Source organism: Hesperophylax consimilis, chromosome 22 (genome assembly GCF_061612785.1).
Source record: "Hesperophylax consimilis isolate HC1 chromosome 22, BYU_Hcon_1.0, whole genome shotgun sequence".
Lineage (NCBI taxonomy): Eukaryota > Metazoa > Arthropoda > Insecta > Trichoptera > Limnephilidae > Hesperophylax > Hesperophylax consimilis.
The window spans coordinates 18,404,521-18,417,349 of NC_142857.1; positions in this window are offsets into that span (position 1 = coordinate 18,404,521).

The window sequence follows — 12,829 nt, forward strand, 5'->3', positions numbered from 1 at the left end:
AGATTTTGATATTCCACACCTTCATCCCATGCATTCCAAACAATTAATAGTCCTTTCCTTAAACGCAGGAGCCACAGGGAAGGGGTTAACAGCACTAAGCGTATCTCCGTTCCATTCGCTTTTATTATTTTTAATGAACACTTACATGACTGTGAATGGACGCTTTAAGTGAATTACTATTATTGGTACCTTGATGGCAATGTTAGACCCATCAAGGATACGCGTCGGGATCGTCACACATTAGCGGAGTTGTTAGTTGTTAGTAGGTAAGATGGCAAGGTGTTAACTATTCATTGCTGACTTTAAACAAATTAAACTGCCATAAAAATAATTAAAAGTGTTGGAATATTTTTTAAAGTATTATGATATTTCTTATTAATATTGAATTATCTGGTACGATGCGTTAGTAAATATGTCAGGATAATTGCGGAATATTATAGGAAGGGAAGGAGTGCATGTTCTGGGAAGGTAAAAGGTATGAGGGTTAGGTAGGAATCTATGGATCAGTGTGTCCAGGAGTGACGTATATTATTAATACATCCCTCCCGATCCCGCGCAATGCAACGGGATGAGAGATCAGTTGGAGACGTCAAAGGTTCTCCATAAACCAGCCTCTCTCGATCTGGAATGCCATGTAGCCATGGTAGGTGCATCTTGAACACACCTCACCAGATGAACCCGGGCACCCCTGTTAAATCACCAAATATAGTGAAACACTTGAGGTGACCTATGGTAGAGGTGATGTTATGCAATAAATGGTTCCCGGGCCGGTACCCAAATCCGCCTTTAAATGGTATTTACTTTAAATGGTTGATGAATGATGGGCATTTCTGAAACCGGTATTTGAGTAGTTTTAATATTTTAAACTAGCTGTACCTAGCCACGCGTTGCTGTGGCTCAGTCTGTCTATGCAGATAGAGAAACAATAGCTCATGTCGCTTTTACGTCCAACATATGGTCCTTAAAAAAAACATATTTATCCAACAGATTTAGCTGTTTTACACAAAAAACATGTTTTTACCTGTCACAGGTGATATCTGTATAATATAGGTTTATAAAAAATTATTGGTATTCTAATGCAACGTTGTCTCAAAATTTCAAAACAATCAGTGAAGAAATTTTTAGTTTCTAGATTTTGAAGAAACGAACATTTATATTTTAATTCATATCGATAAAGTAGCTGAAAGAGGCACTTTGATGGTTTTTGGGTATGTAGAGCAAATGAACAAAAAAAGAAATGGCAGAAGAAGTCGGGGATGCTTGATGAAGACGTGGCACGATCAAGTTAACCGAATACTTCTTCTAACTCAGCAAACTTATTTTGTGGCACCATTTTAATTAAAAATTAATAAAATACTTCGTTTTAACCACTTTTATTGTTTATTACCATGTTTCATGAGCAACGCTCACTTCTTCAGGGTTTTTAATAAAACTAATTATAAATAATAGACATAAACAATGACAACAATGAAAAGATAAAACGGATAGGGGAAAGAGAGGCAATATGGAACAATTTACAAAGGGAATAGGTTTAATATTGGGTCATTTAACACTTCAATTTATAAATTCCAGATTTTTTCATTTTTGAATCTCTGTCTTTATTATTTACTATGTAATTTTTAAGTTTATTATTATTTGTAATGATTGTGGTTTCTTTCATATAGGAAAAACTTCGAGACACTTTGAAATAAAGATTAAAGAACATATGAAATCTTTAAATAATAACAGTTTCTCGGAGTTTGCCAACCATTTGTTGGAAACTAGTCATACTTTTAACTTCAATACTGGAATAGAATTAATACATTGTAATGTCAATGGCATTCAGTTAGATAAACTAGAAATTTTAGAGATTAGAAAGAGTGTGAATGCAAAATTGAATATTATTAACAATCAAAAATTATTTTTAAATGACCCAATATTAAACCTATTCCCTTTGTAAATTGTTCCATATTGCCTCTCTTTCCCCTATCTGTTTTATCTTTTCACTGTTGTCATTGTTTTTGTCTATTATTTTTTAATGACACCATTGTCTATGTCTATTATTTATCTATTGACACCATTGTTTATGTCTATTATTTATAATTAGTTTTATTAAAAACCCTGAAGAAGTGAGCGTTGCTCATGAAACATGTTGGTAATAAACAATAAAAGTGGTTAAAACGAAGTATTTTATTAATTTTTAATTAACCGAATACTTGAGTCGGGCCGTGTTGAGAGTCAGAAAAATAAAATAGTATGTATGAGATGATGTATTAATATGTAAAACAATCGATCTAAATTAGTTTGGATAAAATCTTTGAGAGAATCTCTGTTTTATTTATTTATTTATTTATTACACGCCCTAGTGGGCTTTTCTTTAAAAAAAAAATATACAAGCATTTTGTATCAGAGTAAACACTTAAAAGTTAATATAATAAAGAAGAATGTAAACATAATGGAAAAAATGAATCCTCACGCATATAATTGAATTTAAAAGATTCAACAAAACAAAATAGTAGAAGCGGAGAAGTTATATGGGTACATAGGTCTATTTGTGTCTAGAAGAATAAAAGTGATAGAATATACAACATGTATACTGATTAGTTTTCAAATGAAATATATCACCCAGATCAGAATATTTGTTTCCGAAATTGTGAAGTCACGGGATCGGAGAATTTTGGTAAGCTAGTGTCCTGGTGTTATTGAAGTAAAAAGGTAAGAAATGTCGGCATGATTTTTTGGGAACATGGATATTGATACATTGAAGTAATTCGGGACATTCAATTTTAAACTGTAGTATTCTTTGTAACAGTATTAAATCTGTGCTTATTCTTCTTTCTGAAAGTTTCAATAGAGACATTTTATCCAAGAGGTAGTTGTAATTTATGTTTTGTATAGGACTATGCAATTTATAATTTATTAACCTTAGAAACTTCCGTTGAATCTTTTCAATGTTATCTGAATGAATATTAAAAAAAATGGACATTAGACAATTGTATGCCAAAACCATACTAGCATATGTCTTCAAACATGGAACAGCTTTTGAATACGACCGAAATGCACGCAATACTAGAACCAAAGATCATCATAACCTCTTACTTATCTCTTTCGCTAAAACAACTTTTATCCAAAGATATTTTAAATACTCTACAACAAGCTATACAATGCTCTTCAACTGGCAATTAGACAGAACTCAACATACTTTAAATAAAAATCAAATACCAAGTCTTGGACCATAGACCAAGACAGAACTAATATCAAATATTTTATTAAAACCAATTTATAAGTATGCATTTCCAATGGTACGATACTGATTATTTTTTTAACTTAAACATAATATCGTGCTGCGTTTTGTTATAAACTGGAGACATGAGTTCGTAGTTAGACAGGAACAATATTTCTTGTGAGATAAGCAAAATATATCACCCGTGCAATGGAATTGACATTAACACCAAGTTATAGCTGTCCGTCCTCCCTGCCTACCCCTTCGGCGCAACGGCGTGATGGTTAATTAGTTAGTTTATAAGAAATTCACATATTTATTGTATATTGGTGTTTTTCGTATTCGTAGATAATATATTTATAAAAATAAAATCAGAAGTTACTTCCTTGAACTCAATGATACCATTCTAATCCGAGTCAAATGAACAATAGATAAGTTGATTGGTAGGTACTACATAACCACAGTTATCTGCTATAAATTGTACAGGACAAATTAGTTCCTACAGAGACTTTACCCAAAAATATAATATTAAAACAATTACAATTATTTATGAACATCCACGCGTCGCCAATAAATAACAAAAATTGAAATATAATGCACGGCCCAGTTCAAACCTTTTTATAAATTACAATGATAAAAAAACAAACATTATCATAAAAAAAAATCTAATTGCAATCAAGAAACGTTTAGCATTCGGCCATTATCTTTTATGCCTCTACCCGACCCGAAAATAAAAAAAATTAACACACGTTCCGCGACCACCCACTAAATATGTTAAAAAACACGACAAATAACCCAATTTAAATAACAAATACCCTTTTTGTGCGAATATTAAATAAATATGCACGTGTTTTGATACAAAAAAGAATACCGTCGTCCTTAATAAATTATGAAATATAAAGTTAAAAAAATGGTCCCGCTTTCTAATTAATTTATGTTGTCAAGTTTTGCCCGGTTGGTTAATTTTAACCTGAAAATATTATTTTAACTGGATAATGTGGAACTTCAAGGGAGGGAGTTACTTGCCTTACTGTTCTTTATGTCCTGATTGTATTTGCAGTTAAATTCAAAGTGAAATTTATTTTTAAGGATTAGGGATGGGGTCATTTTGTAATAAAGGCTGGTCTACACATTTAATCGAATTTATTGCTATTTTCTTCAAGCTTTTAATTTTTTTTCGAATCTTTTAGGAAAATTGTAGGTACCATACACGTGAAAATTTCTTTAGAATAATTTCGTTAACGAATGAATTAATAAGTTTCCTGTATTAATAGGTTGGCTTTTAGTAAAATAATACTCATATTTTTTCAAGGATAATTTATGAACACATGTTCATAAAAATCCTGATGTTCTCGCATTTCGTCATTATAAATTAACAAAGCAAATGCAAGTGCATGACCACGTGTTCCTATTTATTTTGAATTTACTAAAAGTTTATCAGGAAACGGCCTTCAAATCCGTTTTTAACCGGATTACCGATAATTTGAAAAGATTCTTATTAAATTAGCAATACTAATTTTTCACCGTGTAGGTGGCTTCTTTTAAATCAATAATTTATATAGACCGTCTCCATATGAATAATTGAAGTTATAAATTAATAAAACGTATTTATTTTAAATAATTTAAACAAAAGTACATAATACAGGCAGTTATAAAACATAGGAAGATCATAAATATAAAATATACTGATAACAAATACAAATTGATACCGAAACCACTCAATTGGACTAAAAACACCATGTAATATAGTTAGCATAATTTCAGAAAAAAACACTACATAATTTATTTAGAATTACTTAATATTTTCCATACTAAACATTTTTATAATATATTGTAAATGATTAGCAACGAGAGATCTCAGTGAGATATCATTATCCCTATTTGTTACAAAAACAACATAAATAATTAAACACTTATTATTATTAATAATAAATACAAAAATCTTTTATTTTTAATGATTAACTAGTGTTTACAATACAAGGTTTTGTGAATAGCACAAAGGACAATATATTATTTTTAAAAAATAATTACTAATCTGAAACACCTATAAATTTAAAAAAATCTTCCGAGAAAAAATATTTGCCACCGACGGGAATTGAACCCCTCGAAATTGATTGCCGGTCAATTTGACAATTTTTATAGGTGTTTTAAAAACAATGGTTATATTAGCTTCGAAGTACGCCTAAAATGTTTGGTCTGCATGAAAACAAAAAAAAATGCACAAGCCTATTTTAAACAACGCGCAAAGATTCGATTTTAAATGGTGTTGTTTTACCAACGCCTTTCTGAGAGTATCTACCACTCTAGATTTAACTTTGGATATGAAAATGATAATAATGAAGACATTTAATGTATCTGGCTTAATACGATTGCATAAATCTATGCACCAATAATGTAATAATGTCCTTTTTTCAAAACTCGCAAATTTACTTTGTGGAGTCATTTTAAACAATGTTCGTCAGGATTGAAAAAATTAAGCCATTGGTTTCGAAACACTTCGATTATTCTGATTAAATAGTGGTGTATGCAAAGTTATATATTTTAGGGAGGAGATACTGGACAATCTCGTACGCTCTTAAATAAATCTCTCCCTACATTGTTATCTCTCTCATACAATGCGTCAGTCACATATGTTTCACAATAAAATAAAACTTTCTACTTATAACTCAATATTCTTATACTTGTCCTAACAAAGACCAAATCTCCACAGTCGTAGGAATTAGTCATAATGAACCCACTGTTTAAAATTTAAATCTACAAATAACTTAATCCATTTTTTCGCTTTCATAAATCCCACAGCAAACAAGATTTTTTTTCATATTTATAATTAGTGGATCCGAAGCGATTTTCACGTGGGCCAGTAAAAAAGGGTCATACTTTTATTTAAATATGTAAATTATTCATTATTATTAAAAGTCCCGGATAAGAGGGTGGGGGGTTTATGCCCACTGTGGTGGGTGGGGGATTATTCTAAATTTTAAAATACGCCCCTTACCGATTTTCCCTTTCACAGGGTAGTAGGAAAATAATGTTCCGACGATAATGCAACTTATGTTTCCAATAAATTGACATTTGAATTCAGAAGATCGTGGTTAAGAAAGCAATATTATTATTTATTTATTAGTAAATCAGCTGTTTAAGTAAGATTTACAAATATTTTTGTACTGCCTTCCTCATTATGGACGTCTTGTGTCGAGATAAGCTAGTTAGTAAATATTTTATTTTAACAATAGTTACGTTTTTCGATAAACTTTATTTTGATAAATACGTACATATTTTTTAAATGTTCGAAACATCGATTTGTTACAACAAAAGATTAGCCTTGTAACACCTAATTTAAATCTGAAAATGCTAGTTTTTTTAAAGAAGTAGTAATTTCACTACACAACTCTCCATCGAATTCCGATGCTTCGCTTCGAAAGCCTAGATATAAATGCGGGTTCCCTAAAATAAAACAAGACATAAAATTATTGCTCAAATCCCATCATGTAATTTGGACATTTTTATCGGCCAATGGCAAGTCTGAAAGGCATCGTGTCACAAGACACAGATATGAACTTAACCACCTAACTTGATGAAAACTTGTAGTACAAGCTTAATTAAGCGTAATTTGTTGCGTTACGTAGTTGTTTTGCTAAAAACAAATTAATTTATCAATTGTAAATTTAATCGAAATAATGGCTCGAAGCTATCTGCAGGGTAATATATATTTTTTTAAATATTCTTGTAGATCATTAATATTTTAACGATAAAGTTGGCAAGAATCCCCACATCATATATTCGTAACTGCCGCAATTACGTGTTTAAAAATGGTCTTAACAAATCTTTTCTATTGAACGTTGGGACAAATGTACCGATCAACAAAAGGTAAAAGCAACGCTTCTTCTGATCTTTCGACTGCGAGTAATGCACTATTTTTGATAAATATTTTCTCAAACCGATATTTTTAGGGCATGGTCCATATGCCCTGTCTAGATAATATTTGGTCGATGGTTGGAAGCAAAAATATTTGACAGAATTATATCAGATATTGGTAACAATAATGGGATTAGAGAAATTTAATTTAGACTTGCGTGATAGCACGACTTTTGCTGATAATCCATCGTTTAGTCAACATTTTGATCAGTGCATCGAGTATTAACGATAATATATATTTTTTGCAATAATAATATTTAAAAAATTATGTATATTTTGAGTACAGACATTCATGTATTGAGATAAGCCATCGAATTCAGCATCGATTTCAGAGGCAATGAAAGATTCTTTTTAAATCATTTTAAAATAAATAAATGAGCTTTACCAACAAGTAATGGTGTTGTGACGTTGATTTTTAAGTTAATGACAATGATAACATTAAGATATTTGATACACGACATAGCAAATTCGTTATAAATAGGGAGGTGCATTATCGTTCGTAAATGAATGTTTTCAAAGAGTTGTTAAGAGGTGTTAAGTCTTCCAAACCACCCTGCGTACCACCACCCCGCGGTCCTTTCATAAACTAAATGGTACATTTAAAATACATTCAGAGATCCCGCCGCGGGAAGTGTTCCGGGCTCTATCTTTTGTGATCATATTTTAAATCTAGCGTAGATAATATTTTCTCATTTCACCTTTTTGTTTTATTATTTTTCTGTGTTCCTGTCGCTGCTACAACTTTATTCTATTATATTTTATATACCACGCTTGAAGAAAGGGTTGCATCGTATATATCGATTTGGCAAATGAGCAAAAATTCTACCTGCTATATTGCTGCACGGAAAATTATTATTTTCGGAAGGTACATAATAAATAGCTTCAACTTTTTCTGATATCTTAAAAATATAAGACGATTGTGTGGAAAAATGTATAATACTAGATAAGACATCAGGGAAACTGCATGGAAAACAAAAACATAAAATTATTTCTGGATAAATTTCAACTTTATTTCTTCACTTGTTTATAATATTAAATGGTATTAAAAACAAAGATATTTCAATCAAACTATTACAATTATGTATAACCACAAAGTGTTTGCTACATGCAAAAATTTCATTAATTACCGCTATCGTAATATTTTTGTATGCAGGTACTTACTTGTCTGTACTTGTTTGTATATTTTTTAATTTTTACAAAACCTTTATCCTGACGGAGAAACCATTGGTTTTTGAACACCTCAATCTTTTTTGATTAAATAGTAGTTTTTACAGTTTTATTTTTTATATCAATTAAAATGCCACCACAAAGTGATTTTCTAATTATTGAGGAAGTATTTTGACTTTATTTGTTCCAAGAAAAAAATATTATTGCCAACTTGGTACCTCTCGACCAGTAAACCATACACTCCATCACTAGGTCTTGAAGATGGATATGCCTTTTAAGTAAAATTTTGTACTTATCGTAGTAGTTTCATAATAATTTATACCCATCTACTTATAATACTAAGGCTACTGGCAGCACTCCGAAGTATTAAGTACGCAAAAAGTAATTCCACTTGATTAAATTTGAGCTGAATATAAAAGGGTGATCAAATTATAGGAAATGTAAGATAGTAAAAAGTATCCATTTAGAAAAAACTAATAATTTAATTTTTATCAGAAACCCACCCCTTTCTAATAATTTAGGGGGTTGCGGCCATTAAAAAACCACGATTAATTTTACTCGGAAGAAATGCATTGTGTTTAATAAATTATTTCATACCCCAACGTAGAAAAGGGTTTGGTTGTGATCTTCGCTAATAAATTATTTTAATGCGCGCCATCTCCGAGCGGGTAGAGCAAGCACAGGGAGAAGGTGACATAAAAACAACCCTTATAATGCACTTATTGTAATTTATTGGTAAGCAGGTTTTCCACGAGAGAAGTAAGTTAATTTCAACGAGTATCTACTTCCCCATTAAGGCATTTCACTTGAAAAACTTTTCATCGCATTGTTGTTTTCTGCTAAACTCTGATATTAATTATAGTTTAGTCAAAACAAATAATGCAATAGAATTATTCTAGATACTGTAGAATAATAACAGTTTATGTAAAAAAGAAAGAAAAATACACATTTCTGTAGATTAGAAAATGTTAAAAAAGGTGAACTGTCTTCAAAATAATACTAATAAGTCGATTTAAAAAAAATAAATCTTAGACTAGCTAACTAACTTTTCAAAATCGAATAATATACGTTAATTATAAGGGAAGAATTGACCCTTTTTTCCAACAAGTACCAAAGCGATCTCTCAAAAAGTATTCTCAAACCTCGGATAAAATAATGTGCTACTACTACTACTAATCCGTTTACGTCAGAAATTGTGTATGTTGTCAGTCTTCGTTCCAAAAGCAACTAAATAGCTGATGAACAGATTTAGTTTTTTTTTACATTAGATCCGCATAAGAGGGCCTAAAGAAAAAATGCGTTAGAGCCTATGTCACTTTTGGGGATGCTGTGTGGAGGGTCCTTTTAGGGAAAGGAATGCGATAAAGTTCTAAGAAGGAAAAAGGTATGAGAGGTGGGTATCATCACGGGGTAAATGTATCCAGTAATGACGAACGTGTGAATCCATCCCTCCCACTAGGGTACAAGGTCGAGAGAGAGTCCGGTTAAAGTATCAAGTCACAAATTGTTACTCGCGATTTTAAACCAACTTTTTATTCAAAACTTTGTTTATCACTCTGGTTACTTAGAATTTAACTCTGCACTTTGGAGTTCATATTATGAAATCCATATAGTCAAATTGAATCCTATAATTTCTATACCCGCTATATCCGATTTTTTGACAAAATGATCTGAGTATGACATCTTGTTCACATTTTTGCGAGCAACAAGAGGAGCCTAAACTTGAGTTTCAAAACCCTCCTTATCGCGACCAAAAACCATGTTTAAACTGCGAGTGAGAAACCAAATCCGCTATATCATACAGAAAGTTACTATCAAAACCCGCTATATGGATTCAACGAATCACAAGCAGTTATTTTGCCAAAATACAATATGGCCGCCGCTCTGACGCCACGCTCGTGTGTCAAAATGATCTACGCGTGAGATTCTAAACCCGCCATGTCGGCTCAGTTGACTTTCAAAATCACGAAGTGAGTATCAAAATCCGCTATATCCATTTTATTTATCGAAATAACTTAATTATTGCTAGACATATATAGAAAAATACATGCTTTTCGAAATTTTATTACTCCAATTCATTATATAAAAAAATTGTAATGCATTTACTTATGTACGCTAGAGATGTGACAGTTTTTTTGCGGTTTTCTCCTTATCATTGCAAGTTGATATAGCGGGTATAGAAATTACACGACTCAATTGAAAGAGTACAACATACATTTCTGAGATTCATCGATTTAAAGTTAAGTATGCCATCAGAACTTATAAAATCTGATGATCTTCTAAAATTTTTTTAAACTAAAAAAACATCTGATAGGAGAATTGTAAACGACTTACTCTGTTTGCGCAAAATGATGCATTGATGCATAATTTCATTTTTCTAACCTGTTAGAAATGATAATATTCAAATAACCTAGCAGAAATACAAGAAGTTCAGTGCCATTGATATATTTTTTTTCTTACCATCTTGGACTCGTCCATACAGAGACTTCATAGCCTTGATAATAAAAAAAATATTCTGTGGATATTTTCAATTAAGTAATACTGACATACAAAGATAAAATTAATAAACCCTACCAACAAAGGTTAGTATTTTACATTGTACTATGTAATAATCTACCTTGAATTACATCAGATTTATTATTTTTTTGTTATTTTGTTATTATTATTTGATTTTATTATTGATGTTTCTAATTTATCTATGTTCGCTAATATTACTATTATATGTATATAACCTCTTGGGTGACCGGATGAATCATCACAACGATAATTCATCACATCTTTAAAAAGTTATATAAAGTCATGGAAAGTGATGAAACAAAAACTTTATTAGCTGGGTTAAGTAGGTTAGGTTAAAAAAAAATTTTTTTCATCGTTTCTAATGACTTTATATCATTTTTGAAAAGTTTGTTGAATTGTCACTGTGTTGAGTTATCATGGAACCAATATCCATATAAGGTTAAAATCCTTATTTTGAAACTAAGTGAAATTCTGAAGATAGAATTGTTCTACACGTATAATTGATTAATTTACGAATGTTTGTACGTTGAGTTGAAATAACGATTAAAATCTAGATAAATAACAGTAGTATGCTCTTTTTGGACTTATGTTCATCATAAATATTATGGTTTTCCCAGGAATAATATTTATTTTTGTCTGAGAATATTAAAAAAATATTAGTGGCGTTAAAAATCTCTAAAAATATTAAAACTCAATTAAAAAGGATGAATACAAAATAAAGGGAGATCTGATATAGACAATACAATGACAAATAATACAGACTAAACATCTTCCACATAACTGCACTAAAAACATTAAAATACATAATATTATTTATAAACGTAATATTCATAAAATTACATTTATTTTACAAATTAAATCATTAAAACGTCATCTTTGATCCATTAAAAAAAATTGTAAAAGAATTAAAAATATTTTAGCATTATTATTTAATATTAATAATATTTTTATTATCTTTTTTGGTAACGAATATGTACAATTATATCCTTACTGGGATTAACATTCAGTATTATGGATAATATAATATAATTATAAATATATTGAATAGTGTTTTTTTCTGACATAATTATAAATATATCAAAAACATATCCTCCTACTATAAATTTAAAAATACGAAAAAAAAATATTTTTGAATCGACCCATAATACAAGATATTCCAACAAATCCAATTATACTATTACCCCAATAAAAACCTCAATGGCACAAAGACAATTTAATTTTCTTGCTCCAAAAATATTCAATAATTTAACGTTAGAAATAAAATCAATAGCCAAATACGACAGTTTCAGGACAGCGCTCGGGAATTTTTTGATGTGTGATTGTTATAGTGTTAGTAGCCTATTCCAAGTACTCAGATAGAGGTGTATATATTGTTTATATGCGTGAGGATGCGTCATATATAAAATATCATTTCTTGGTAGAATCAGAAACAAAGTAAATAAAGAAACATGCCAGATAATATACAATACAATTATATCACCACACTTTAATTACTGTTCAAGTATTCTATTTCTCTGCAATAAAGAGAAAATGAAAAAAATGCAAATACTGCAAAATAAAGCAATGCGAATAATACTTAAGCGCAACATATACACACGGATAAGAGACATGTTAAAGGAGCTGAATATTTTGACGGTGAAGCAAACTGTGTATTTGAATGTACTTATTTTTATACATAAAATTAACTTAGGGATGATGTCTAAGGAACTGAAAAGAAAAATAAATTACAATAACGAGATACACGGACACGGGACGAGAAATTCTAAGCAAATTAGATTGCCAACAAGAAAAAAACAAGCACCCAAAAATCTCTGATGTACCAGGCCGTTCAACTCTATAACAAAATCCCGAAGGAAATTGCTGTGATAGAAAATATTAATAAGTTCAAAAATGAATTAAGAAAATATGTCTATCTCAATTATTAATGTTTCTTTTTTTGTGACTTTAGTGAAATATTTAAAGAAAGATTATGTTTGCCAAACAATGTACATGTTTATATGTTTATAAAACTATTAGCACACACGAAGA